At 43.2% G+C, this 25,467-nt stretch overlaps 1 protein-coding gene across 2 annotated transcripts in view; it reads left to right on the forward strand.

The window, feature by feature from the left end:
* LOC111864950 (dual 3',5'-cyclic-AMP and -GMP phosphodiesterase 11) overlaps positions 1-25,467 on the forward strand; it is a 657,492-nt gene that overhangs the window by 343,831 nt on the left and 288,194 nt on the right. For both annotated transcript variants that reach the window (XM_023852595.2, XM_023852594.2), the window contains exon 2: positions 12,935-13,033. The gene's annotated coding sequence lies outside the window, so the exon portion shown is untranslated. The remainder of the gene's footprint in view (positions 1-12,934; positions 13,034-25,467) is intronic.

The raw sequence follows: 25,467 nt of genomic DNA on the forward strand, positions 1-25,467 counted from the left end.
CCCGGTCCTCTGCTTTTTCAGTTTCCTGATCATTTTACAGACGGTAGGACTCCTTGGACGAGTGATCAGCTCGTCGCAAGGCCTCTGCCTAAACACAGGACAACACATACACGTACCAAACATCCATACATTGTGTGGGATCCGAACCCACGGTCCCGGTTTCCAAGCGAGCGAAGACAGTAGATGCCTCAGACCGCTCGGCTACCGTTACCGGCCAGCTTGTCATATGTAACTATAAATAAACACCTGTAGTTATAATAGATATACGTATACGTGCCAAATTTATTTTTATTTCTGTCTAGTAATTGTGGTAGCCTTTTGTGAATGAACGGTATAATTTTGTTTTAGACCGCATGCAGTACGGAAGACATTTTTATTTCCCTGTAAATTTTTGTCAGTTTCTTTGAATAGTTTTCTACAGTAATAAATAATAAAGATAATGAATACGTTGCAGAATGTCTGCTCGTGCTTGCTATAGGCAAAACAGCACGATAGATACCAGCCTCGGTGGTTCAGTTATTATTATGGCTCTACGGCCCTTTGTTGGGCCTTGGCCGCTTTTTCGTTTTCTTGACCCTATACACGGTCGATAGGATTCCTAGGACGGGGGATCAGCCAGTCGCAGGGCCGCTACCCCTACACAGAACAGCACAAACACAGAATAAACGCACACAATACAGACATCCATGCCTTGAGTGGGATTCAAACTCTCGAACTCGCGATCCCAGCCTTCGAGCGAGCGAAGACATTTCATGCCTTTTTTTTATTGCTGGTGGGGTGGGACTAAGTCCCTTGTACTACGGCCACTTCTGGCCTATTGTACCAGCCTAAGATGATAGGTGAGGGTGATTGTGGAGCAGTTGGTGGAATGAAGAATGGCAGGGGAAACCGAACTACTCGGAGAAAACATACACCAGCACCACTTTGTCCACCACAAATCCCACTTGACCAGACCCTGGATCGAACTTTTATGCCTTAGATCGCGCGGCCACTGTGATCGGCCAGTGCTTCTGTACCAGCTTAATACATATATACGATGAGAGATTAAACATGGATTTCCAGAACAAACTTTGTTTTTAATTTTCATGTTTCAGTTGAATTATGCTTCTTGAAAACCATTATTATGATTTTCGTCGAAGTATGAAAGCCGTCTCGAACAACTCGAAGCTCTGTTTGCTATGTGTGTTCGTGCAGACCGTACAGACAGTGCCTCCTGCAAGGTCAGAAATATTGAGGCATGTCAACATGCCGTTACTCTGACAGCCGACAGGTATTTCGTTTTCACGAATCAAATGCATGCGACCGAATGCTCATAGATTCATCAGTGTTTACTGCGGATGACTGCTGTTTGCAAGTATGGCAGCGTAAGCTTTGGGAAGGGGACAGTGAATGCTGTTCCATTGCCCATCAGTGTCCAACGCAGTGAATGAAACATGGACTGCTTCATAATTCCGAGGTCAGCAGTGCTTGGAACTTTACCTTTGTTCTCCCTGGAAAGTGTTTGTGGCATTCCGAGGTCAGCAGTGCTTGGAACTTTACCTTTGTTATCCCTGGAAAGTGTTTGTGGCATTCTGAGGTCAGCAGTGCTTGGAACTTTACATTTGTTCTCCCTGGAAAGTGCATGTGGCATTCCGAGGTCAGCAGTGCTTGGAACTTTACCTTTGTTATCCCTGGAAAGTGTTTGTGGCATTCTGAGGTCAGCAGTGCTTGGAACTTTACATTTGTTCTCCCTGGAAAGTGCATGTGGCATTCCGAGGTCAGCAGTGCTTGGAACTTTACCTTTGTTATCCCTGGAAAGTGTTTGTGGCATTCTGAGGTCAGCAGTGCTTGGAACTTTACATTTGTTCTCCCTGGAAAGTGCATGTGGCATTCCGAGGTCAGCAGTGCTTGGAACTTTACCTTTGTTATCCCTGGAAAGTGTATGTGGCATTCTAGTGATGAGTAAGATTAGCTTCTTAATTTTGTCGTACCGTCATCGCTAGCGAATTCAGAATTAATTTTAAATATATTCCCGTATAACGTAATATAATCTATGAGAAAAATACCCGACGCAGATTTAAAAATATTTATGAACCGTTTAACTACGCCTGTTCTAAACGTAGTTCAAGTATAACGCATGATCTTTTATCAGTTCGGAATTGGTTTCAGTTGCGGTATTGTTTATAAAATTGTTACTCAAAATCCATTGTTTGTGCGTTAATCCTGTTATGAAACTGAATCTAGTTTGGGTTATCGAATTGTTAAAGTAGTGTTTGAAGTCGAATTTGTCCAAACGAAGAACTGAAACATGTTTGGACATTTTATGAAATTAGAATCTGGTTTGCTAATTTGAAATATTGATATTCTCGAGTTAGAGACGTTACAAACCTTAGTTACCTTGAATTCAGCCCACGGCGGCGGCCCGGGTTCGAGCCCAGGTCAGGTTATGTGGGATTTTTGGTGGACACGGGCAAGTTTTCTCCCACTTCTTCGGTTTCTCCTACCATTTCTCATTCCATCTACTACTCCACACTCATCACCTATCATCCGGAGCTTGTACAACAGGCCATTTGTGGCCGACGTACCAAGTGGACTCAATCTCACCCCACCCCCAAGAAAATTAAGAAAGAATCTACCTTGAATTCTCACTTATTAAAGCCCGAACATAAGTTGACCTCTCTGGTTTAAGAAACAGTACTTGTACAAAGTAAATCGCCTTATATTCGGGCTAACACGTTATATACAGCGGGTATTATACATACGAGATGCTCATGAATCCGGCCAAGACTAATTCCAAACAAAATTGCAGCATTAGTGTGTAAGAAAAATTTAAAACTATCACCGGAGCGAAATCCCAGAACCCCGAATTACGACATACTTTAGTGAGATTCTCCGGTCAGAGTTCCCGTAGAGACAGTAAAAGCTATTTTCTGAAGGTACCCCGCTGTTTTCAGTTTCTACAGACTTGAAACCTGGGAAAGGTTAGTGTAAATATAGCACAACAACTTGCTTCTACATCCATTCTTAAAGGGTTGTCAGCAATGGGCTCTGCATGATGTCAAACGCCACTGTAACAAAGCCCGCTGTAGCCATTACATGTGTGGACCACTGAGCCACCGCAGGGCTGACGTGCTCAAACACGACCAGTATTGAAACCGACGGTAACAGTTTATGTGGCGGTGATGTCGACCATTTATTTGCGTTACACGGCACGTGTAATGTCTAAAAGCATGACAATAGCCCCCGTTGTGCAACCCCTCATACCTGAAATGTTATTCCTTTGCCTCTTTGCCTTTAGCAGGCCTTTCTGGCGTATGGGAGAGTAGTTGGCATAGCCACTGGCTACGGGATGGACGGTTGAGAGGTCGAGTTCGAGTCCTGATAGGGGTGAGAGTTTTCTTTTCTCCATAACATCCAGACAGGCTCTGAGGACCACCCAACCTCCTATCCAATGGGTACCCGAGGCTGTCCTCTGGCTGGAGCGTGAAGCTGACCACTCACCTCCATCTACTGCCAAGATAAAGAATGGTGGTGCTGTACATTGAGTCCCCGCGCATCTTCATGGCGTTCTGCTTAATTAAGCCCAGGGATAATTTTACCTTGATTTTTCTCTTTTTCATCCTTATGATGGCCACTAGTGGTCGAAACGTACAAGACAAGAAAAATATTATTATTTGAGGTATTAAATTGGTTACAGTAGATGGATTTCTACCTGTTATGTGTGTGAAGAGAGTACACCGGTCAAGATGTTGTTTATAGAGACATTTTGAAGGCCTTATAACCAGAAGATATAAAGCAGCGATAAACTGGGGAACCGTCCATATACAAATATTTATACATTTTTATTTATATAGATAACGGGTTTGATTAACGTGTTGCCAGGCAACAGCTCTGTAAACACTGTTCAACAAGCAACAATAGAGGCAGCTATGTTTTCTGTAGGACCGACTGACGCGCCAGTAGACTGGCTGGATGGCGATCATGTGATATGTGTTTACTGTAGGTCCATGTTCATTCCGCAGCTATATAAGTAAGAGTACCCCGTGTGGAGGCGGGGTCGAATACCTCCACCGTGACCCTGCGAGTCGTAAGAGGCGACGAAAAGGGAAGTCTCAAATCTGAGACAGTAAAATATGTTCTCGAGTCCCAAGGGACTCAGACCCTAGAAAGACCGCACTGGCAAGGGCCAGCAGCACATACAAAAGGTAGACCCATCGTCTCGTCAGAGAGGGCGCCCCACAAAAACAAGACCGTAAATGCCAAACGGCAATAAATATCGATGGGGCTCGACACCAAGACTTACTGACTGACTGACTAACCGTCAGTCGCAATGTGACTTGGACTTGGACTCGGACTCGCTCAAGGCAGTTACAAGCAATAATAGCGGCAGAAGCACGCGAACAAGCAAGCAGCGTTAAGCTCGAGGAGTACAGAAGAGTACAAGAAGGCAGCCTGAGAACGTTTAACATATTGTCACGTGTTGGGTATGTCACGCGACAAATAACTTTACGCCGTCAAGGATGTAGCGAATATTTATTGTACTTCGCTTCTACACACTCACACTCTACACTTGTTATCACTTGCAGTATCACAATTACTGCTTCCACTGTATCTCGGCCAATACTAGACTTCAACTGCCTTCGACGGCGACTCTCTTAAGACTAAACTTCAAAGTCCAAGTCACATTGCGACTGACGGTCAGTCAGTCAGTAAGTCTTGGTGTCGAGCCCCATTTATTACTGTTGAACATTACGGTTTTGTTTTTTGTGGGACGCCCTCTCTCACGAGAGGATGGGTCTGTCTTTTTTTGCCAGCGCAGTCTTTCTTGGGTCCGAGTCCCTTGGGACTCGCGACCGTATTTTACTGTCTCGGATTTGAGACTTCCCTTTTCATCGCCTCGTACGACTCGCACGGTCACGGTGGAGGTATTCGACCCCGCCTCCACAAGGGTGTTATCAGTGTTATCAGTTAAATGAAACTCATTACTGCCTGATAACTGAACTTCCGTTCGAGGCCGGACCCTTTATATAGGTCGCACGCGGACTCAATAGAGGACACCTCTTGCCAAGGTTCGATTTCACGTGTCCTACGCTCGTTACCTGCTGGTTCAACAATCCGTTACTTAGGAAACGCAGTATTTCCCGTTGTTACACAATGCTTCTAACAATTCGTTGTAACCGTGTAGACTCATTGTTAGAGTTACGATATTGCATGTAGCGGGGACGTGGACCGTTGCCTAGGAAGTGACGGTTTGGATACGCACGTTACAATATGATTTGAAGACTTTATGAGTGCTTTAGTGCAGTGGTATTGGGAGTGTGTGATTTAAGGAAACTTTTATTGTTCCTTTGTTATAAATCCGTGAAGATTCGCTTTGTAGTGTGTAAATCCAATTACAAATCCAAAACCCGTCTTTCGTCACCCATACACGTGACAGTATAATTTGACACATCCTGCAGTGTCAGTGTAATTACATAATTAGCCAAAGAACAAAATACTTAGTTGTTTTAACAGTTCCTTCTGGGCCCACACGTGTATAGTTTCTCTGTGATATTATATTCCATTGTTTCTAATGGCGCACGTTCACTGTAAACACCATTACATACATAACTGTATGCCAGAACACTGGAACGTCATCACTGTGTCATATGGAGAGATGGACGGGTTATATGTGATGATATGAAGTTAATTTATTGTGTGTAATGAGTTGTAGTGGTCTGTGACATTATGACCTGCAGATATGCTAATTAAAAATAAAGCGTAATAACAATAACCCGCCTCTGTGGTAGTAGTCAGAATTGCTGGATACAGATTTAGAGGTCCCAGGTTCGATTCCCGGCGCTACCAGGTTTTCTGAGAAGTAGTGGGTCTGGAACGGGGTCCACTCAGCCTCGTGAGGATAATTGAGGAGATATTTCAATGAAATAGCGGCTCCGGTTTAGAAAACAGAGAATATCGGCCGGGGGGATCCGTTGCGCTGACCACACGATACCCTCTATCCGCTGAAGTCGGCACTGACTACGCCGACAAGCTGCGGTCGCTCGGTCGGTATAGTTCGCTTGCGAGCTATAGGCCACGGAGGTTTTGTTTTTCGAGTAGTTTGTTTAAAGTTGTCACCCATTGTTTGTCAGGTCAGTGCTAGGCCATCTGCCTGTCTGGAATTTCCAGTAGATATTACGGTATAAGAAAATAGCACGACACCTCTATATTACGTGTGAGTTATGTGAGGTGGAACACAGTGAATTAAAATGCAACAAAAGAAATAACATTATGGTAGTTATATTTTCATTTACAAACCACAAATTTAAGAAATTCGAAATACGAAAATAACGAACCTCAGCGGCCCGGGTTTCATCCCGGGTCTGGTCAAGTGGGATTTGTGGTGGACAAAGTGGCGCTGGGGCGGGTTTTCTTCGAGCACTTCGGTTTCCCCTGCCAATCTTCATTCCACCAAATTCTCCACCATCATAATCACCCGGGGCAGGCTACAGTAGGCCAATCAGTGGCCGGCGTGCCGATTTGACCCTGTTGGACTCCACCCGTCATTAACCGAATTGAAAAAAAAAATTGAAACCATGAAGTGCTTGGAGCTTTCTGTATTCTGTAATGTAACGCCGTGTAGTGCATCGAAAGTCAACCGACGAGTTTGAAGGAAACAAGTGAAATTGAGTGCACTAAAAGACGGACACTGCATACGTATCATGGTTGAAGGAACATATCAACACTCTCATGAGAGCTCTGTTTATCACCTGCCCTCACGCTGGCTTCTTGGTCGGTTTGTTCTTCGATCTTGAAGATGGAGGTGATATATTTCTCCGAAACGTAGGCTGACATTCAGCGGACTACATGGTGTTATATCCACCGGTGTGAAGACCTCAGATCCTACATGAATTGTACTTGTCTGATAAAACAGGAAATGACTCGGTTTCGTATTCATTTTAATTTCGTCAGAAAGCTGATTCCGTTCCATTCAACGAGGAAATTAGATAACGTAATATTAAGCTTTATATCTTGCTCTACTTTCTACCTGCTTCATGCTATCTCCTTGCTTGGCTTGTTCTTCGAAACGTCGATCGACTTTCAGCGTACTACACGGTGTTATATCCTATAAGATAGAACTCTTCATAATGACCGCTGTAGTAACCTCAAATCTTACAACGAAGTATTAAATTTCAAAATGTGACGTTCACGTAACATAAGTACGCATATTTCAAGGGAACGCAGTCGCTCCCATTTCAGAACGAAGTTCAATCCTAGTAAGCAACTATCAGTTTGTTTAGAATGGGCTGTTTACGTTCTTGAAGCAAACTGCCGTTGTGTCAGGTCATTTCTTGCTCAAATGCTACATTTTATTGCTTCGGCTGCAGTTTGCTGTGCTAGTAAACTGCACATATTTTTAACAATATTACATTTTTTCAATAAAAATTCTTCCCCATTGTCCAGTTTAATCTTGTGGAAGAAGAAGAATTCATTACGTGCCGGTTTATACTTAACGATGGCTTGTCCTTTCGGTACAAAAACGCATCAAGATTCCAGGCTGTCGTCGAAAGAAGCGAGACTAAGAAACTTCTCATATCTCTAGCCATACGGGTTGTATAGCCTTCATTTTGGCTCAGTGCTTTCACCAGTCCAGTCAATCATTCTTGAAGCAAAAGCTTGGCGTTTTTTCCATTCAATGACGTCTAGATTGATTGCAGGTTCCCTAGAAACTCTACCGTTAACTTTCTGACGTAGAGTTTAATAGACAGTATCGGCGAAAAGCTTCCTGTATGGATTTGAGGCTTCCGTGAGTTGAGTACAGCGTGAGACCTGTATGAAAATGTAGCAGGCGTGGGAGAAATGAGAATTTTAGTTGGAAAAACTGGAAGGTTTGGGATACGTACGTTGCAGATAACGGGTATACGGGATGATAATTATAAAATTAATCTTAAAGTCTTCAGAAATATGTTGTGATGTTGTGAATGGGTTCGTCTTACTCATCCATTATCTGGCTCATGAGAACTCTGATGAATTCGGTTTTCACATACATCTGGGACTATCTTGATTAAGTAGGCGACTGTTAGCTAATTTAAAAGGATTTTGCTTCGTGTAGGGAATTGAATTGTATCATAAGGTCGGGTGTTGTGAGAAATAAGTTAAAAGTTACGATTCACATGGCTGGTCCGTATGATGCCCTACTATGACTTGTGGAGTTTCTCAGCCTTAAGGAGCGAAAACGGTCGGACACAATAGTCATAAAAGACTCAATAGGTGTATGATCGTACTACTGCTGCTGCTAGTACTACTACTGCTACTACCACCACCACCACCACCACCACCAACACCACTAATAAATAATAATTACTATTAATAATATGTGCCGGTCACGGTAGCCGAGCGGTCTAAGGCATGCACTGTCTTCGCTCGCTCGGAAGCCGGGATCGTGGGTTCGAATCCCACTTAGGGCATGGATGTTTGTGTGCGTTTTTGTGTGTTTGTCTACAGGTAGAGGCCATGCGACGAGCTGATCACTCGCCCAAGGAGTCCTACCGTATGTGTAAGATCTAGAAAAACCGAAGTGAACGGAGTTCATGGAAGTAGGCCTAGGCCCACTGGGGCTGTAGTGCCAAGGGGAAAAAAATTAATAATAGGTAAATTTGTCCTGTACTTATCTAATTAAGCGCTAGTCTCTGAAGGAGTATGGGGGAATAGATCCATATTTCCTTGACCTCGGCACTAGTTGGAGGTGAGTGGCCAGCTTCACGCCCCGGAAGCTTTACCCCCGAGGAAAGACCCCCCCCCCGGTATCCATTTGATAGGAGGCTGGGTGGGCCCCAAAGCCGGTCTGGACAATGTGGAGAAGAGAAAATTCTTCACCCTACCGGGACTCGAACTCCGAACCCTCCGTCGTCCAGCACGTAGCCAGTCGCTATACCGACTGTGCTATCCTGGTTCCAGCTAATAATAGTAATAATCCATAAATAAGAATATGCCTCTATATACGTGTTACATTATTAAATGTTATCGCAATGCTCTTATGTAACCCATGTTTCTTTTAAATCGGTAAACCATACAGTGTGGTTGAAGGGGCGGGCGTTAGTTTAAGAAGTTTCGTAGCTGCCACGACCCTGCTGTAACTACAGGGAAATCTCTTTGGAAGCGGGGTGAGGATAAGGGAGATTACGAAAGGGGAGGTAGTTAAATACATAATTATTTCCCACTGTGTACAAACTGAAAAATCGTTGCCAAATTGCCACTACGTTACCCTAGTCCCGACGGATCCGAAGCCGAACACCGCACTGCCCACAATTGCAATTCGTGGTACCACTAACTTTGGATGGTAATGGAGGCGACGGTGGAGAACAGAAGTTCTCGAAGTTCCATGGTTCTCGACTGGGCTGTTCTTCTGGGGGGGGGGACCAAGTCCCTTCCACTGCGGCCACTTCTGGCCTATTGTACCAGCCCCAGATGATAGATGAGGGTGATTGTGTAGCAATTGGTGGAATGAAGATTGGCAGGGGAAACCGAAGTACTCGGAGAAAACCCGCCCCAACGCCACTTTGTCCACCACAAATCCCACTTGACCAGACCCGGGATCGATCCCGGGCCGCCGCGGTGGGAAGCCAGCGACTAACCGCTTGAGCTATGGCGACGTGTTATCGAGCTGTCTGAGGGCTGTAAGGCCTAGCTTTCCCTGTCAACTACTCTCAGATTTTTATCAATATGGCTTCCGTGTCTACCGACCCCGAGGTATTTATCGAAGCCACCGCTGAGTCAACATTCTGTGCTGTCCTCGTTGTAGTTCCTGGTTATACTGTATGTGCGCATATGCAACTCAGCTGTATTGGACTTCGTGGGCAATGTTGTCTTCACTGCACTAACCTACATTCGTAAGTCACAGCACTTCTTTCTGCAATCTCTTCCGGATACTGCTGTAATTCTAAAATTCTACTGTTATGGCCTTAAGGGTGCAACACTGGTTATAAAAGTGTAATACAGGACACACTTTATAACAGCGGTAAAGGAAGTTAGCTTACAAAATAACCCGCCTATCAGAAGCAGAACCTGCAGGTTCAACCACTCGGCTCAATTCAGGGCCACTTTCATCCAGATCCCACCCTGAGAATCGTCTTTCTAATATCTACTTTAATATTAATATCCCATCTCATTCCAGGGCATCCGAGTTTTCGCTTTCCAAAGGATTTATGTACAGATATTGTGTATGCGATCTTTTTTTACTTCCCCGTCCAAGCTACACGTCTCCCTCGTTGTGGCCTCTTTCATTTCATTGCCCTAACAACATTACATGATCAGTGAAATCCACGAAACATGCAGTGTGGAATAATAATAATAACAACAATAAATCACTTCTTTATTTAGTCATTTGCTTACTTAACATCGTAATGCACCAACAAAAGAAGGAAAGAAAACGAACACATACACACAAACAGAAGGTAAAATGAAACAGTTCATATCATATTGACTTTTTTTATTGCTAGTGGGGTGGGTCTAAGTCCCTTCTACTGCGGCCACTTCTGGCATATTTTACCAGTCATATAGACTTACTTACTTACTTAATCCGTTCCTCTTATACCTTACGGTGTCGAGGTTGTTTTTAATTTTGATCATTTTACAGATGGTAGGACTCCTTGGTTGAGTGATCAGCCCGTCGCAAGGCCTCTACCTGAACACAGGACAACACAAACACAGAATAAACACATACACATACCAAACATCCATGCCATGTGTGGGATTCGAACCCACGATCCCGGCTTCCGAGCGAGTGAAGACAGTACATGCAGTAGAACGCTCGGCTATCGTGGACCGGCATAATTTAGACAATATTAAAAATTCAGTAAGTGCAGTAACGCCAACCAGTGTGTTGTGAGAACATGTATGCCCATATTCATATGTAATTGAATTCAATATTTTAATAATTGAGAAAGTACCAAATAAGTTAATATTAAGAGAAACAGTTATGGTTCCTAATAGGTCAGTGTACCTGCAAAGAACAGTAGGAGCTGAAGCGAATTTAACAGAATGACAAAATGTACTTGAAGAGTAGACATTAAACAAAGAGAGATCTCTGATATGTCAAGCAGAAACTCGAAAATCCACAGCGCTTCCAGAAGAGACGCACAAAATTTGAGAGCCAGTGTGAACATGAATAGGGAGGAGTGAGTCAAAAGCGATACGTCCTCATAAGTAAGCTGTGCAATTTTAACTGCTCCAAAATATTAGCATGCATGTACTGGACATGGGGAAAGACATTTTTGAAAATAAGGCTTCAAACTTCTGCTTGATGGGTTCCAGTTTCATGGCAACAGAATATGTAATATAATTCCAAATAGCGCGGACCATGGCAGTTGCAACGCCCATTGGTTCGCGCGCCGTTGGCGGCAAAGGTAAACATGCGGACCTCTGACACGCTAGTCGTCAGTCGCAATCTAGGAACCATCCGCTGCTGCTCAACGGCTCAGCAGTCAGGTTTCCTTGGAAACAAATTGGTACGAAACATTAACGGAACTGAGGAAGCCTAAGTTACAGAGCGTGAACCAACCGGAAGCCAAAAGATAACAGAAGAGAGTATAGAAGCGGAGGAATTTCCATTGTCTGAAGCGCTACTAAACAACGACCAACGAAACTCGTCCGTGTATTCATTCTACGTAGCAACAATAAAAATTTTTATTGAAGTTTACTACTTGGTTGTCTCTTTAAGCATCAACAATCCCACAAGTGTACTGAAGCTTAGATCTAACTGGAGTAACATATAGAGCCAGACTGCGGCACGGTTCTAATTCCTACAGTAGTTCAAATTCGCTACTTACTGTTACTACCCCGAAAAATTATAAAAATTCCCAGAACTTAAAGTGTCAAAATATGATTCATGTACTTTAATGTAATAATTAATATAATAATTACAATAATAATTCTCTTAGATCATTTGGTGGTACTGTATCACGTAGCGTTGGTGAATACCGAGGAAAGGAAGCTAGCGGTGATTCATCCTGACATGTTCTTAAGTAGTCTCTGGAGCCTGCTACTGTGACTGATATTTGTTGTGGTTTTCTCAGTTTCTCCACGCAATTATCGAAACAATGCCAAAACAGGACAGTATATAGTTCCATATTATCATAAGCGACACTACGTACCCTCTGCAGCTGAAATAGCGTCCCTAAATAACTTAAGAATCAGTCGATTTTAAACATCAAATTCTCCTGCGCTGTAAACCTTCCTAGGATCGGACGTAGCTGAAATCTGAGAAATCAAAGGCGCATACAGGAATGGTTAGGGCCTGGATCTTCTTACTTGGATGAGCTGTCAGTGCACCATAACACTCAGCGGTTGTCGTTCGCTCCAGAAATGGCTCTTACCGCCATCCATGTGGGTCATCTATCAGCGCAAGATGTATGTTGTAATATTAGAATTTAGTGCCATGTAAATTCTAGTTATTTTAGGAAGGACAGTGTAAGGATGCTAATATTGTTTCTGGACGTTATCCGCCGTCCTATTTTTATTTGAAGCACAACGTTTCGGGGACTGGATTCTGTCTCTGCCGGTTGGCCCAAACTGAGTAGGTTTTACCTGAAGACTTAGTTAGGCCGCACACCGGCATGCGTCAAGACACGATGTCTGCGACATGACGCAAATAAAGGAGCACAGTTGAAACGAATGAGCTTATGAAAACCTCCGCACACACGTCTGAGTCATGATGTTGACGTCAGCTTCATGCTGACGAATCACGAATGAAGCAAGACTGCATATTTTATCTCACGTCTTGATGCTTGTCTTGACGCAATTGGTGTGCGGCCGCCCTTAGAGTTCAGTCTCCGAAACGTGTTTTTAAATAAAGATGGTGTGTTAGACAAAATAACAGGACGATGGATAATGTCCAGAAACATAATATTTGTATTAATGTACCATCGTCACAGACTTTTAGATTTAAACGTAAAGATGGTTTCGTTTTGCTTTGTAGGTTCGTCGGTAGGAGTCAAGCTGGCGTCCCAAGCCGGTAATCTCACTGCAATCCCAGCGGCTTCTCCACCGGTGCTCTGGAGTTCCCGCAGAAAACCAGGCAAGTAGCGGAATGGAATTCCTGCGTCCTTCCAATGTTATGTGGGTAATGATTCTGATGTAGATCCATAAAATTTAATTCGCCTCAGTTATATTTGTCTATTTAACGACACTTTAAATAGCTTTGGTTATATGGGGTCTATGGCAGGATGTTCTTCTCCTCTTGCTCTCACTTTGGAGCATGGGGCTGATTTCTCAGTTTCATGATCATTTTACAAACGGTAGAACTCCTTGGACAGGTGATCAGCTCGTCGCAAGGGCTCTCCCTACACACAGGAAAAGACAAACACAGAATAAACGCATACACACATTCGAACTCACGATCCCGGCTTCCGAGCGAGCGAAGACAGTACATGCCTCAGACTGCACGGCTACCGTGACCGGCCGTGGCAGGGTGTTTAGTGAATAATAAATGGGATGTGATCATGAAAGGAACTGCCTATTGTTCCGGCATTTAGCTGGAGGGATTCAGGAGTACGACGAGAAACCTCAGCACAGCCGATCTCCGGTCCAAGTAGGGTTTCCACCTTAACGATTGGTTTGTAATCCACGTCATGTCATAAAAGAGTAATGACACTCTTCGTTCCCTGCGGTTAATAGTGTCATAACCGTGGTTATTCGAAAATTTCTGCCCAGAAACAAATTGTTTTAATCAGGACAGCTTAGTCACTTAAGTAACTGATTACGGGCTGGAGATCGGTGTGTTCGGTTTGCGGTAGCCAGAGGGATTCTTTTTTTACATCACAACATGTAGTCAGAATCTCATGACCTTACGGTGCCTACACAGCTACGCTTTACCGGGGGCAAAGCCGCCATGGTATGCAGAGTGTATATATTTGCATTTGCATGGTTTGATACTGCACTGAAGAATACTGTGAACGTGTATTGTTAGGCAACGGGCCGGTAACACGCTCCCACAACATACCACACGCAACAATAGGACGTCTGTTGCTAGACAACGGGGCTGTAAACACGCTCTTAACAGCAGAAGACGGTATTTGCCATGTGGTCCGCCCCGAGGATATATAACAAGGATCTCGCGCAGCTAGAATTAAATTTGGCGGTGGTCAAGCTTACGACCGTTCAAATAACTAAGTTTTCATTGTAGCATAATATTTTTTTTATTATTATTTCTTGCAATTTACAATCTACTCTACAATGGAGCAATAAGTAAATATGTTGTAAGAAATCACTTTTGCGAAGTGATCATTCAGTGATGATTCTCCTATGTAGTATACTATGTATGTTGTTGAGTACGGCTACCCATCTTCAACAGTGTGTTCTTTTAAGTCTGAGGGCCATTGTCGTTTTAATCTTCGTCTGATGTTTAATGGGTTGCTTAGTTCAGTTACGCAACTGTTTTCGTGTCCCATTAGTCGGTTGTGTTATGTGGTAGAGTATCTTTTGGAGCATAATATATGTAAGTTAGGCATAATCTGCTCTGTAAAGCCTGTACTGACAGAGGACTTGTGTATAGTGCAAAAGGAAGAATTTTCGATAATATGTTATATGTGCGGAATATACACTTGACGAAAGGTCACGTGTATTCATAAGAGACAAACCCATCTTCTCGTTAGTGAGGATGTTACATAAGGGCTACTAGCGCAAGAGTTCAGTTGGGGGGGGGGAAACTCTGGTCGTGGGCCTCAAGTGGCCTGACGCCAAGACAAACTGATTGGCGGTAAGCCGCCAGTCATAAAATAACTCTGACCCTGACTCTGACTCTGACTCTGACTAGAATTAGAATTAGGATCGATTTCAGGAGATGGCAGCCGAAGGTGATTGAGAAGAAATTGCGAGAAAGGAATTAGGAGGCGCAAGGAAGACTTCACCTGTGATTTGAAGTGCCAGCCAGACTGTGTGAAAATCCGTTGCCAGGATACTACTAGTGAAGACTGAGGATCCTAGTGCGTGTGCAACGGTGAATTGTAAAGTGTGTTGAATAGCGGTAGCGCCATAATTGGCTCTACTCCCGAACTGTGTGAATGTATAAGGCGCAATAAAGCTAATTATCTAATCCGAAAGCCCTCTTATAAGTCACACACCCGACGCGTGACAATATATTTACCTTTACCTTTAGGAGAATTAACTGCTCAGTTATCGACACGTGTCTTTAGAGGCTGAGGGCTTGCAGTGAACGACGTAAATACTGTGATACATGAAATTAAGTCGTGACTGCTTTTTCTGTCTTCTCCATTCGTAATCACTGTGGGCAGGAATTTATGCACCAGAAACGTTTAAGGCAAACATTAATGATGAAAAGTAAATATTTCAACAGAATAAACATAAAGTGGATAGACTATTTAGCAGTTTAAATTTTTGCAACCTGCGTCTAAGTGTCCCTGTTAAGGGCCGTATATAGTATCAAGAAATGAATGGACTGCTGCGTTCTGGGAAACGATTGAGGCTCCAGATCGCCAAGTGGATGTAAGAAGAACTAAGACTGCCAGAAGCTTTATACTGATCTGAAAGTACAGAATGTCCCAGAAGGAAAGGTCAATATTCTGTGAGGTCATAGCATCGGCCATTTTAAGCAAAAAAGTATATATTTACATGTATCCTGTTCCGAACGATTTCCGAGATACAGCTATTTCACTCCGCAATAGTTTGGTTTGGCGCCCACTGTTGTCCCTCCCTCCCGCATGTGTATCGGCAATCTGCCGTTGTGACTGTTGATAGTGACCTTGTAGAAATGTTGTGAAAAATGCCGCGCATCTTCGCATATGCCGAATATGCTGATATGGTGTATGCTGTACTCACACGAGTTGCAAAGGACATTGATGTTGACGGTGGAATTTTCGAAAATGTATTATACGTACTAGGTAATCTGTATAAACTTTGTCACTTGAACAATCAATACCGGTATTAGAGAGAGTAGGTAATATTTTTTCTTTCATGATGTGTATTTGTACCAACCGTCTTACATTGCACACAATTTCACCTTTCTCTTCACTACATGTTTCGGCACTAATGTGCCATCTTCAGGTGTTTTATTTACGTCAAACCATTGCACTGTATGCCATCATGTCTCCTTTTTTCTTATCTACAATTTTGGAACTGTACAGTGAAATAGCTTTATCTCGGAAACCGTTCCGAATAGGACACATGTACATATACACTTTTTTGCTCAGAATAACCGATAGTATGACCTCCCAGAATTTTTTTTTAGAGAGGGTGGGTTTCCCCATGCACCGCGACCAGTTTGATCTATTGTTCTTCCCTCTATGATATTCTATCAGTCTCTTTACCCTACCGATAAATGGTGAGTACCATCAGTCCCGCCGAGCAAGCGAGTTCGGCCACTTGCTTAGCGGTGTCTATAATGCTTCCCCCCTCTATCAGAGGCTTTAGAGGCTATTGTTGGGCGGGAAACGTCCTGTAATTTGGCTCAGTGATCCCCTTTGGGGATATGAGGTTCTTTTACATGCCGTAAAGTTACGACACGGGACACACAGCTTAAAGTCCCTCCCGGAGGACTTGTTCCCTGAATTTTTCCGCCCTTAAAAATTCGACGACCTCCGCCGGGTATTTGAACCCGCGTACCACGAGTCATGAGGTGGGAACGTTACCTCTAGAGTAATTGGCCTTTCATTCCTGGGACATTCTGTATAAAGAGCAGGCCACAGTTTTCATTTGTCCTTTAAAGCGAAGAAATGCATGAAAACCAGATCTTCAGAGATTTAGAGCGTCTGGCAGTGAACTATTAATGAATACTGCTTGGCATTAATGAAGTTTTCTCAAAACTGGACTTCGAGTAGGGCACAGGTGCTGGGGAATTTCTCTCTTCATCATTGCCTCCATAATTGCTATGGGAACCTACCAACTTTTATCCAGCTTATGATGGTTAATGCCGCCTGAGCATAACTTGTGCTCGTTTCCAAGCAGTTATTGATATCAAGAATTATTAGCTTCACCACATTTCCCCAAAACACATACAAGACGTAACGATTATGCAAAACGTTAACTTTATACATACGGACTTATATGAAGATTTCAGTCTGCAATTTCTGCAGTGCCGGGTCCTTGTAGTTGGATCGCCATGTACGAATGTTCTTCCGAAATGGCGGTAGCCTCATACCGGACGGATTACATGGTGTCATAACCCAGAAGGCCGCAATCTTCATATTCACCGCCTTGAGGATTCCGTAGCTCGCAAGAACTTACGCCTCGTGATCCTTTTATCCTACAATCATTTCCGGCGTTGTTCTGTTTATGGTCATTTTTATCTGCCTGAGTCTCCACCCAAATAAGAGAAGAGAAGAGAAAACTGGAGAGGAAGGGAGAGGAGAGAAGACGAGACTAGAAGCCCACAAATAAAATCTTTTGTGGTGATGTAAATCACAGCCGTGAAGCTCGTGATCCTTCGTGCCTTTGAAGAGAATCACCACGTTTTGGCGACAGTTCTCATTGCAGTCACAGGAAATGCATAAGCGGTGCGTTCAGCGACCTTTGTGTTACGTAATTTCCTGTTTATAAATACAGACAGTGTCACGTAACTTCGAACAAGGCCCCGCATTCATAGTCAAATCCGCGCATAGCTTGTGGTGGGAGGAGTTTCTTAACACTCGTTCTTCCACTGGCCGCCTGTCACTTCTCACACCCTCCACCCCCTTGTCTGAAATTTTTCTTCTGCGCATTCAAGGTTACTCTTGGCCTTGTTCGAAGTTACGTGACACTTGCTATACCTGTGTTTGTCAGAATAGTTTCAGTGACAGCGGAAATAGATATTTTTGTTTCTTTGTGTTTCATATTACCGTGTCTTGCTAAAACATTTATGAATAGCGACTCTTAAATATTCTGCTTCTGTTGCGTAATAAATGCAGTGAATGAAGTTAAACTTGCGCATCGTTCGGAATTATCACTCGCTGTTTATTTGCAACTCTTTTAATGTATTAAAATTCACACTTCAGAAGCATTCGTCTCTCTTCCAATTATTCGAACACTTCACATTCCGGCCAAAATGGCCACCGTCAGGTGCACAAGTTGTAAAGGAAACCAGTGCCCCAATGTCACGCTGCTCTGCTTTGCATTTTAAAGGCGTAATATACTTATAAAATATTTTTAAATGTTACGGAACAGCTGCACACAGCACCCAAGAAGCACCAACATACCAACAAAATACACGTATACCAGACCACAACACGTGCGTACAACAAATTGATCATGGCATGATATTTTCGAAGTATTTGGAGATAACGGGCGTTGCAAGACCATGAAAATGCGCGGAAGTCGTTGTTTAAGGTGTTTCCAATGGAGACTGCTGTTCGTATTTCAGCTAACCCTATCAATATGCTGCCATAGTGGTGAGTAATGTTGAAAAATCCTGCTATGTGACTAGTCAACTCATCATCGCCAACAAAATGCAGAGAAGAATACATAAAATGGCGCCTAAATTGAACGGACACTTGCATTTAATGGCAAACTTCTCCGAACAAAGAATATAGTGAACACATAAAACACTTCTATTAAACTTGCTCAGTTAATGACCAAAAGGAAATGCCTAAAACAAACATTAATGGAGAATCACTCACTCATGGAGCTTGAGCCCTTCTTGGGAAGCCGCCAGTTGTACAGCTACTCAAGAGTTTCCCAAAATTTTATGGAACCCGAAGGTTCATTACCGTGTTCACAAGAGCCCTCCACTGGTCCCTATCCTGAGCCAGATCACACTAACGGAGAATAGTGTGATTAAATATTTATTGTTTTTTTTTTGTAGATGAGGCGCATTCCGTATTGTAGTAGACATAATTTATTGAGATGAAGGATCTTCCCATAAGTGGGAAAGAATGAAGTCTGACCGCAGACAGAATATGTGACAATGTATAGCCTAAATTTTTGGCTTGTGATTTAGGTCATTTTGAATATTGTGCAATATCACACTGCCGATTGAATTAGAAGGGTAGGTGGTCATACAGGCACTTTAATGGCCGTAATTGGAAAAGCGGAAAATATTACTTCGAAGTCCGAACATATTGTCACGATTTTTGGTGTGCGTGACTTATAGACGGGTTTTGGATTGCATGATTGGATTTATTGACATCTTGTACACTCAACTACAAGTAATACAGCGCTGTCGCTGATCTACACACTTTACAGTTCACCATCTCACACACACGCACTAGGGTTCTCAGTAATCACTGGCCGTATCCTGGCAACTAACAGTCGCACTGTAACTGCAGCACACATGAAATCTTCTTTTGACAGCCTAATTCCTTTCTTGCCATCTCTTCTCAATCATTCGACTTCAGAGACTCTCAAACCTTCTGACAGCACCTATCTGGATCGTCCCAACTGTCTTCAAAACAGCTCGGCACGGACCACGCAGAGAACACCGTTTCCTCACAATTCCTCTATTGTTACAGAGGTGTGGTTAGCTCGCCGTTGTATAGAAACGGCAGTTCTTCTGTCGTTGCTTGCGTATTCTTTGCCTTGGGAATGTGTTTACTGAGCCGTTGCCTAGCAATAGACGTCTGCTCTGACTTTGGATTACGCTTTTATTTTAGGGCGGAAGTGCCGACAGAAGACAGCGTGTTTGCTTGTTAGCTGTATAGTTGAACCGGAGATATTTCCGCCACCGGATGTCGTCCACCTCTGTAGTTCAGCCAGTGGCAGTTTTGCCTCATGGTATCCGCCCAAGTAGTTGAACCGGCAGCTGTCCTGCCGCTCTGCATCAGCCACGTCAGTTGAATCTGGCATAGTTCCAGTTTATTCAGTGTCGTTAGTCCTGTGTCTATGTTGAATGGAAATCTGTCTCGAACTGAAAGCTGTTAAGGTCTTTCAGGCTTCCATTATAAGTAAGATTTGTTGTGCTAAGGTTGGGCTAGAAGTCATCTCGCACCATCTCGTTGAGGTATACCAAAATCGCGCCTTCTTTGAGTGTCTTNCCTCCCCCCCCCCCCCACTTCTGGCATCGATTAACCTTTTCTTATTTTTCAATATGGGAGCGATGTCATGGTAATCCAATTCATTAGTATCACAGCAGTTCGCTATCTAAACAAAAGATGACGCAACAGTATCGCAATTTAATCGTATGACGACATACCTAAGTCAGTCAGAAGGAAGCTAGAAGAGAAAACATTTCTGCAAGGCGTCTGTTACTTCATAAACAACATTCCTATATCTATATCAAATAGATATGTAGTAATTATACTGCTTATTAACAGTACACTCTCAGATTTAAGTTAAGATCTGTATTAAGAATCGCGGGGTTACGGCTATTATAGAATATATAATGCTACAGAATGCTACAGAAGGCCGGATAGGCAATGCCTAAGCATTTTTTTGTGTTTACAGTATTTTCCCCGGGGGGCACGCGGTAGCGTAGTAGGTTGAGACACCATGCTACAAACCGGAAGGTCGCGGGTTCAAATCCTTCCGGCCGCACTATGGCCCTGGGGTCGACTCAGCCTTTAACAGAAATCAGTACCAGAAATTAATTAAATAATTTTCCTGGTGAGTAAAGCGCGGCCGGCGCGTAAGGCTGACAACCTTACCGCCATCTTTGAGCCGATTGCCCTTAACTTCTCACAACCCTATGCGCCTTCACGGCCTGGCACAGGGATAGTTTTACTTTTCTTTAGTTTACTTTAGTATTTTTTCCTACAATGAAGAAAACGTCCGTAATGACGACTCTCTGATACTTCGTCATTCGTTTCACCTCTGCCATTTGTAGTGAAATGTCTTTGGTTTGAAGCCTGTCTTCTGCTGCTCCATTCACATGAGCACATTCGTTTTACCAATATTTAAATTAAACAGAGAATTTAAATAAAATAATTTAGCATCTTGTGTACGCAAGACGTTGAAAGTAAATTAGGACAGTGAAACTAAGCGGACAAAGCCTCAAGGTGAGGAATCTGAGCGTTCCTCGTATGTTGAGTTGTATGTGCAATTCCTGTCTTGTAATTTCATAGAACTTTCTTCAGTTACGGTCGACCCTAATGCCACGTAATGTAGGGTTTTTAAATGATTTATGATATTAGATCTTCCAAGAATATACAACTTTCTGATGCGTCTGTTTTCTGTATAGAATATGGAACAGTTACGTGGAGGCCGTACATATATTTTCATTTAGCTTTAGGTTGGGAGCAATAAAGTTATGAAACATTCGATCTGCAGACAAGAAGAAGTAGTATCGATTAAAACAAAAAATAACCTATACATACATTCCCCATACGTCTTCATGGCGTAGTGCTTAATTCGTTGAGCACAGGGACAACTTTACCTTTTTACCTATAGGGAAATACGTGTATGAAAATAGATTATAAACATTAATACAAATATATGGACCGCTTCAGAGTTCCTGGTTACAGATCCAGAGGTCCGGGTTCGATTGCCGGCGCTACCAGATTTCCCCACAAGTAGTGGGTCTGGAACGGTGTCCACTCAGCCTTGTGAGGATAATGGAGGAGCTATTTCAAGGAAATAGCGGATCCGGTCTAGAAAACCGAGATTAACGGCCGTGGGGATCCATTGCGCTGACCACGTGACACTCTGTATCAGCAAAAGTTGGCACTAACTTCGCCAACAAGCTGCGGTTGCTCGGTCGGTATAGTTCGCTTGCGAATTATAGGCCACAGAGTAAAAGATACAAATATATGTTTACACGAAATATTGGCACAACTACCACCACCACCACTACTACTACTTCTACTACTACTACTACTACTACTACTACTACTAATGCTGCTGCTGCTACCACTACTACTACTACTACTACTACTACTAATAATAATAGTAATAATAGTTACAGTACCCTCCAGTAACAGATTAATAATAGCTACAAGGAATACAAAATTCTGATTGGAGTAGAATTTGATCCTATGACCAAATAGGTAGTAGTCGGTATAGCGACTGGCTATGGGCCGGACGACTGAGGGTTCGAATTTCAAGTCGCGGTAGGGTAACAAATTCTCTCCTCTCCACAGTGTCCAGACCGGCTCTGGGGCCCACCCAGCCTCCTATCCAATGGGTACCGGGGGCTGTTACCCCGGGTGTAAAGCGGTCGGGGCGTGAAACTGACCACTCACTCTCAACAAATGTCGGGGCGAAGGGAATGTGGATCTATACATCAACCCCCCATACGCCTTCATGCATAGTGCTTAATTAGTTAAGCACAGGGACAACTTTACCTTTAAGTAGACCTATGTTAAAAATGGAAGTAGAGTCTTCAGTGAATTCTGTGCCGCTGTCGTACAGGGACTGGAGAATGTGGCTCCTCTCCTCCGGCTTTCGGACATTGTTTCTTATGTACGTACGTCTTCGGGTTTCTGCGCCATCTAAGTGCAGCTTAGTTCGTTGTTCCTTTGTTGGACACTGTTTCACTGCATGTTTCGGCATATATACATATACCCGGGTCTGGTCAAGTGGGATTTGTGGTGGACAAAGTGGCGCTGGGGCAGGTTTTCTCCGAGTACTTCGGTTTCCCCTGCCAATCTTCGTCCGCCAATTGCTCCACAATCACCCTCACCTATCATCTGGGGCTGGTACAATAGGCCAGAAGTGACGGCAGTACAAGGGACTTAGTCCCACCCCACTAGCAATAAAATAAAAATATACATTTAAAGAAGTGTGCCACCACGCGTCGCATTAGAGCGTGTTCGAACTGCTCTTGTAAAACATCGCACGCTTGCATCGTATTCAGAAAGTTACAGGTTTGAATCTCGGTTCGGAACTGGCTACTAATCTGATTAAATATTCCTACGATTGCGGAAATAGGCCATAGATGCTTTACAGTATTGTCACATTCGACGCCATGTTGTTGAAACGTGCCATTTTGTTAACAAAGCACAACTGTCTGCCCCCGACTCTTGGCTTAGGCCGGTTTTTCCGGTGAACCCATCATTCATGAATTAGATCAATGCATTTTTTTCTTTGTGTAGGAACAGCACGGAAACGACGCATGTGTGGGCTAGAACTTTAATTGGTGCGAGGAAATGACGTCTTCTGCGACCAGGGTGTAGGTGTGTGTCGGAACACTTGTTGAGTGACAGCGCAGCAACTCGCTAAGTAGTGGTCCCACTGGAACTTAGTTATCTTGTGTCCGTAGTAGGCAGCTACTTGCAAGATACCAGTTCTTCGCTCGAAAGAGTATGGGATTGTCATGCAGTCTACAGCGTACCTAAACAGAGGAAACACATAATGTCCACATAATAGGGACACACCATACGTCGTAGTAACAATACTCATCTGTCTGTATGACCCCACAGCCCTTTGTAGGGCCTTGACTCCTTTTTTTATCTTCTACACAGTCGGTAGGACTCCTTGGACGGGGGATCAGACCGTCACAAGGCCGCTACCTACACACAGAACAATATAAACACAGAATAAACCCACCCAGACATCCATGCCTCTAATGGGATACGAGCCCACTATCCCAGTGTTTGAGCGGGCGAATACAGTTCGTGCCTTAGACCGCGCGGCCACTGGATTCAGCAGTAACAATAATAACGCGATGATATATCCTAGAAGACATAGGGAAGAACTAGGAATACTGCAACCAATCTTTGTATAACTCATATTTGACATATAACAACGCACCCCCGGGCGTGAAACTGCTCAACGTGGACACGTTCTGCGTAACACAGCACGATTCATAGAATTACAAGGACATAAATTCACAATACTAAAATTTTAATATTTTGACATATTTTTAACGTGTAACATTAATTTAATGTACAGTAAAATGTCTGTAATCCGGCCTTGAGCTAGTCCGACACGTCCAGTAATCCGACATCAGGCGTCAGACACGCGTCCGCGACCTTTTGCAGGTTTCTACAGGCAGAAGAGGCTGACTTGTGTTCAGTCGAGCTTGACAAACTGATTTATTTAGACCCTAACTAGTACACAGTGTTTCAGTTCTTCAGCACTGTACATTCCTGTGCAGTACTTTTCATACAGTGGCGGATCTAATGTGTGCTGAAGATGTCCAGTTCTGACAAATGTAAACATAAAACTTTAATTACTAAAGTGGAAATAATTAAGAAACTCGACAAAGATGAAAGTCTTGTAAATTTGGCTTAGTATAGTGTTGGACATGCCAGACACGATACCAGAAAAAAAAAGAAAAAGAAATTTGTTCCGACTTTTTCGAGCAATCCGTCGTTTTCAGTAATCCGGCGGTACCTTGGTTCCATATATCTCGGATTACCAAGATTGTACTGTACATTAACTTTAAATTTACGGCATATACACGAGTGTACTATATGACTGTTATGCATGTATGGATCCATATTAGGCATTCAGTTAACTGCAGACGTATTTGTAGAACTACCTGATGGTGGTCACATGAGGACCGAAACATGTAGTAGCCACTGAAATAAACCAGATGTTTAGAGGTACCTTGGTTTATGTAATTAAATATTGTTGTTTCGACTGCCAAACCTTTTTCCGTTGTCATGGAGGCCTATATACAGGTATGTCTAGGAGGGGGGCAATGAAATCATCTTTTCTGTTTGAAAGGGGTATGCCTTCCCACCGTTTCCGCCTCAGATGAATTCATTGTCCATCTTATCTTGGATCATCCTTTACCTCTCGGTCCTTCTGTATTTCAGTCAGTTCTTTAAACATGTTCATACCGATCCTCCATATATTCAGATTGTAGGAATGTGATTCCGTATTTCCATATAGGAAAACAGTTACAGTCATTGATCGTAGGAGCTTCATTTTAGGTTACTTACTTATATTGGACCGATTCATTGTCCAGTTTTCATAGCTTTAATTCTGCATAAGCATTGCTGTCACTTATAACGTTTTATTTGTATGCTTTTAAAGCAGTTGCCCGTCAGCATATTTATGCTAATTTACAGAAAATGTTTAATTAAATTTTGTCTCAAATATTTCGTTTTAATGCACTCGTTGGCCTTTAAAAGGACGGATTCTGTTACATTTCCTTGTACAATGTCCCTGTTGGCCCGCACCGGGCACCAACTACCATCCTTCCGTGGGTTTGTTGGACCAAGACGAATATATACATGAACAATTCGTTCTTCCCTCCATCCGACAAGACGAAATGACTGATCGTCCATCATAAGGTGACCCAGATCCTACTCATATCGACCCTGAATAAGGAAGCAATATGTTCATCCGAAACGTTTGGCTCTCTCAGAAGTACAGGACGTTACAACACGCAAGTGTTACTCTTCATAGTCACCGCCATGAGAGGCCACAGTCTGTTTATGCACGTTATGGAAAAAAAGGAAAAAGAGAAATTTATTTCCTGCAGCTTTAGTCCGATCTCCCGGTTCTAATATGAAGAAATATTTTAATCGAAATTTTTTGAAAATAAATGTTCAGCCCGTTTGCACCTTCTGGTGCTGGAAAACGAAAATTATCATCCCGATTGAAGTCGCCCTTGCTTAAGAAATTAAGCACTACACCACGAAGGCGTATGGGAAAGTGGATCTCGTATAGACCGACGTTTTGTTGGCCTCGGCACTA

This window comes from Cryptotermes secundus, unplaced genomic scaffold, assembly GCF_002891405.2.
Source record: "Cryptotermes secundus unplaced genomic scaffold, Csec_1.0 scaffold200, whole genome shotgun sequence".
Classification (NCBI taxonomy): Eukaryota; Metazoa; Arthropoda; class Insecta; order Blattodea; family Kalotermitidae; genus Cryptotermes; species Cryptotermes secundus.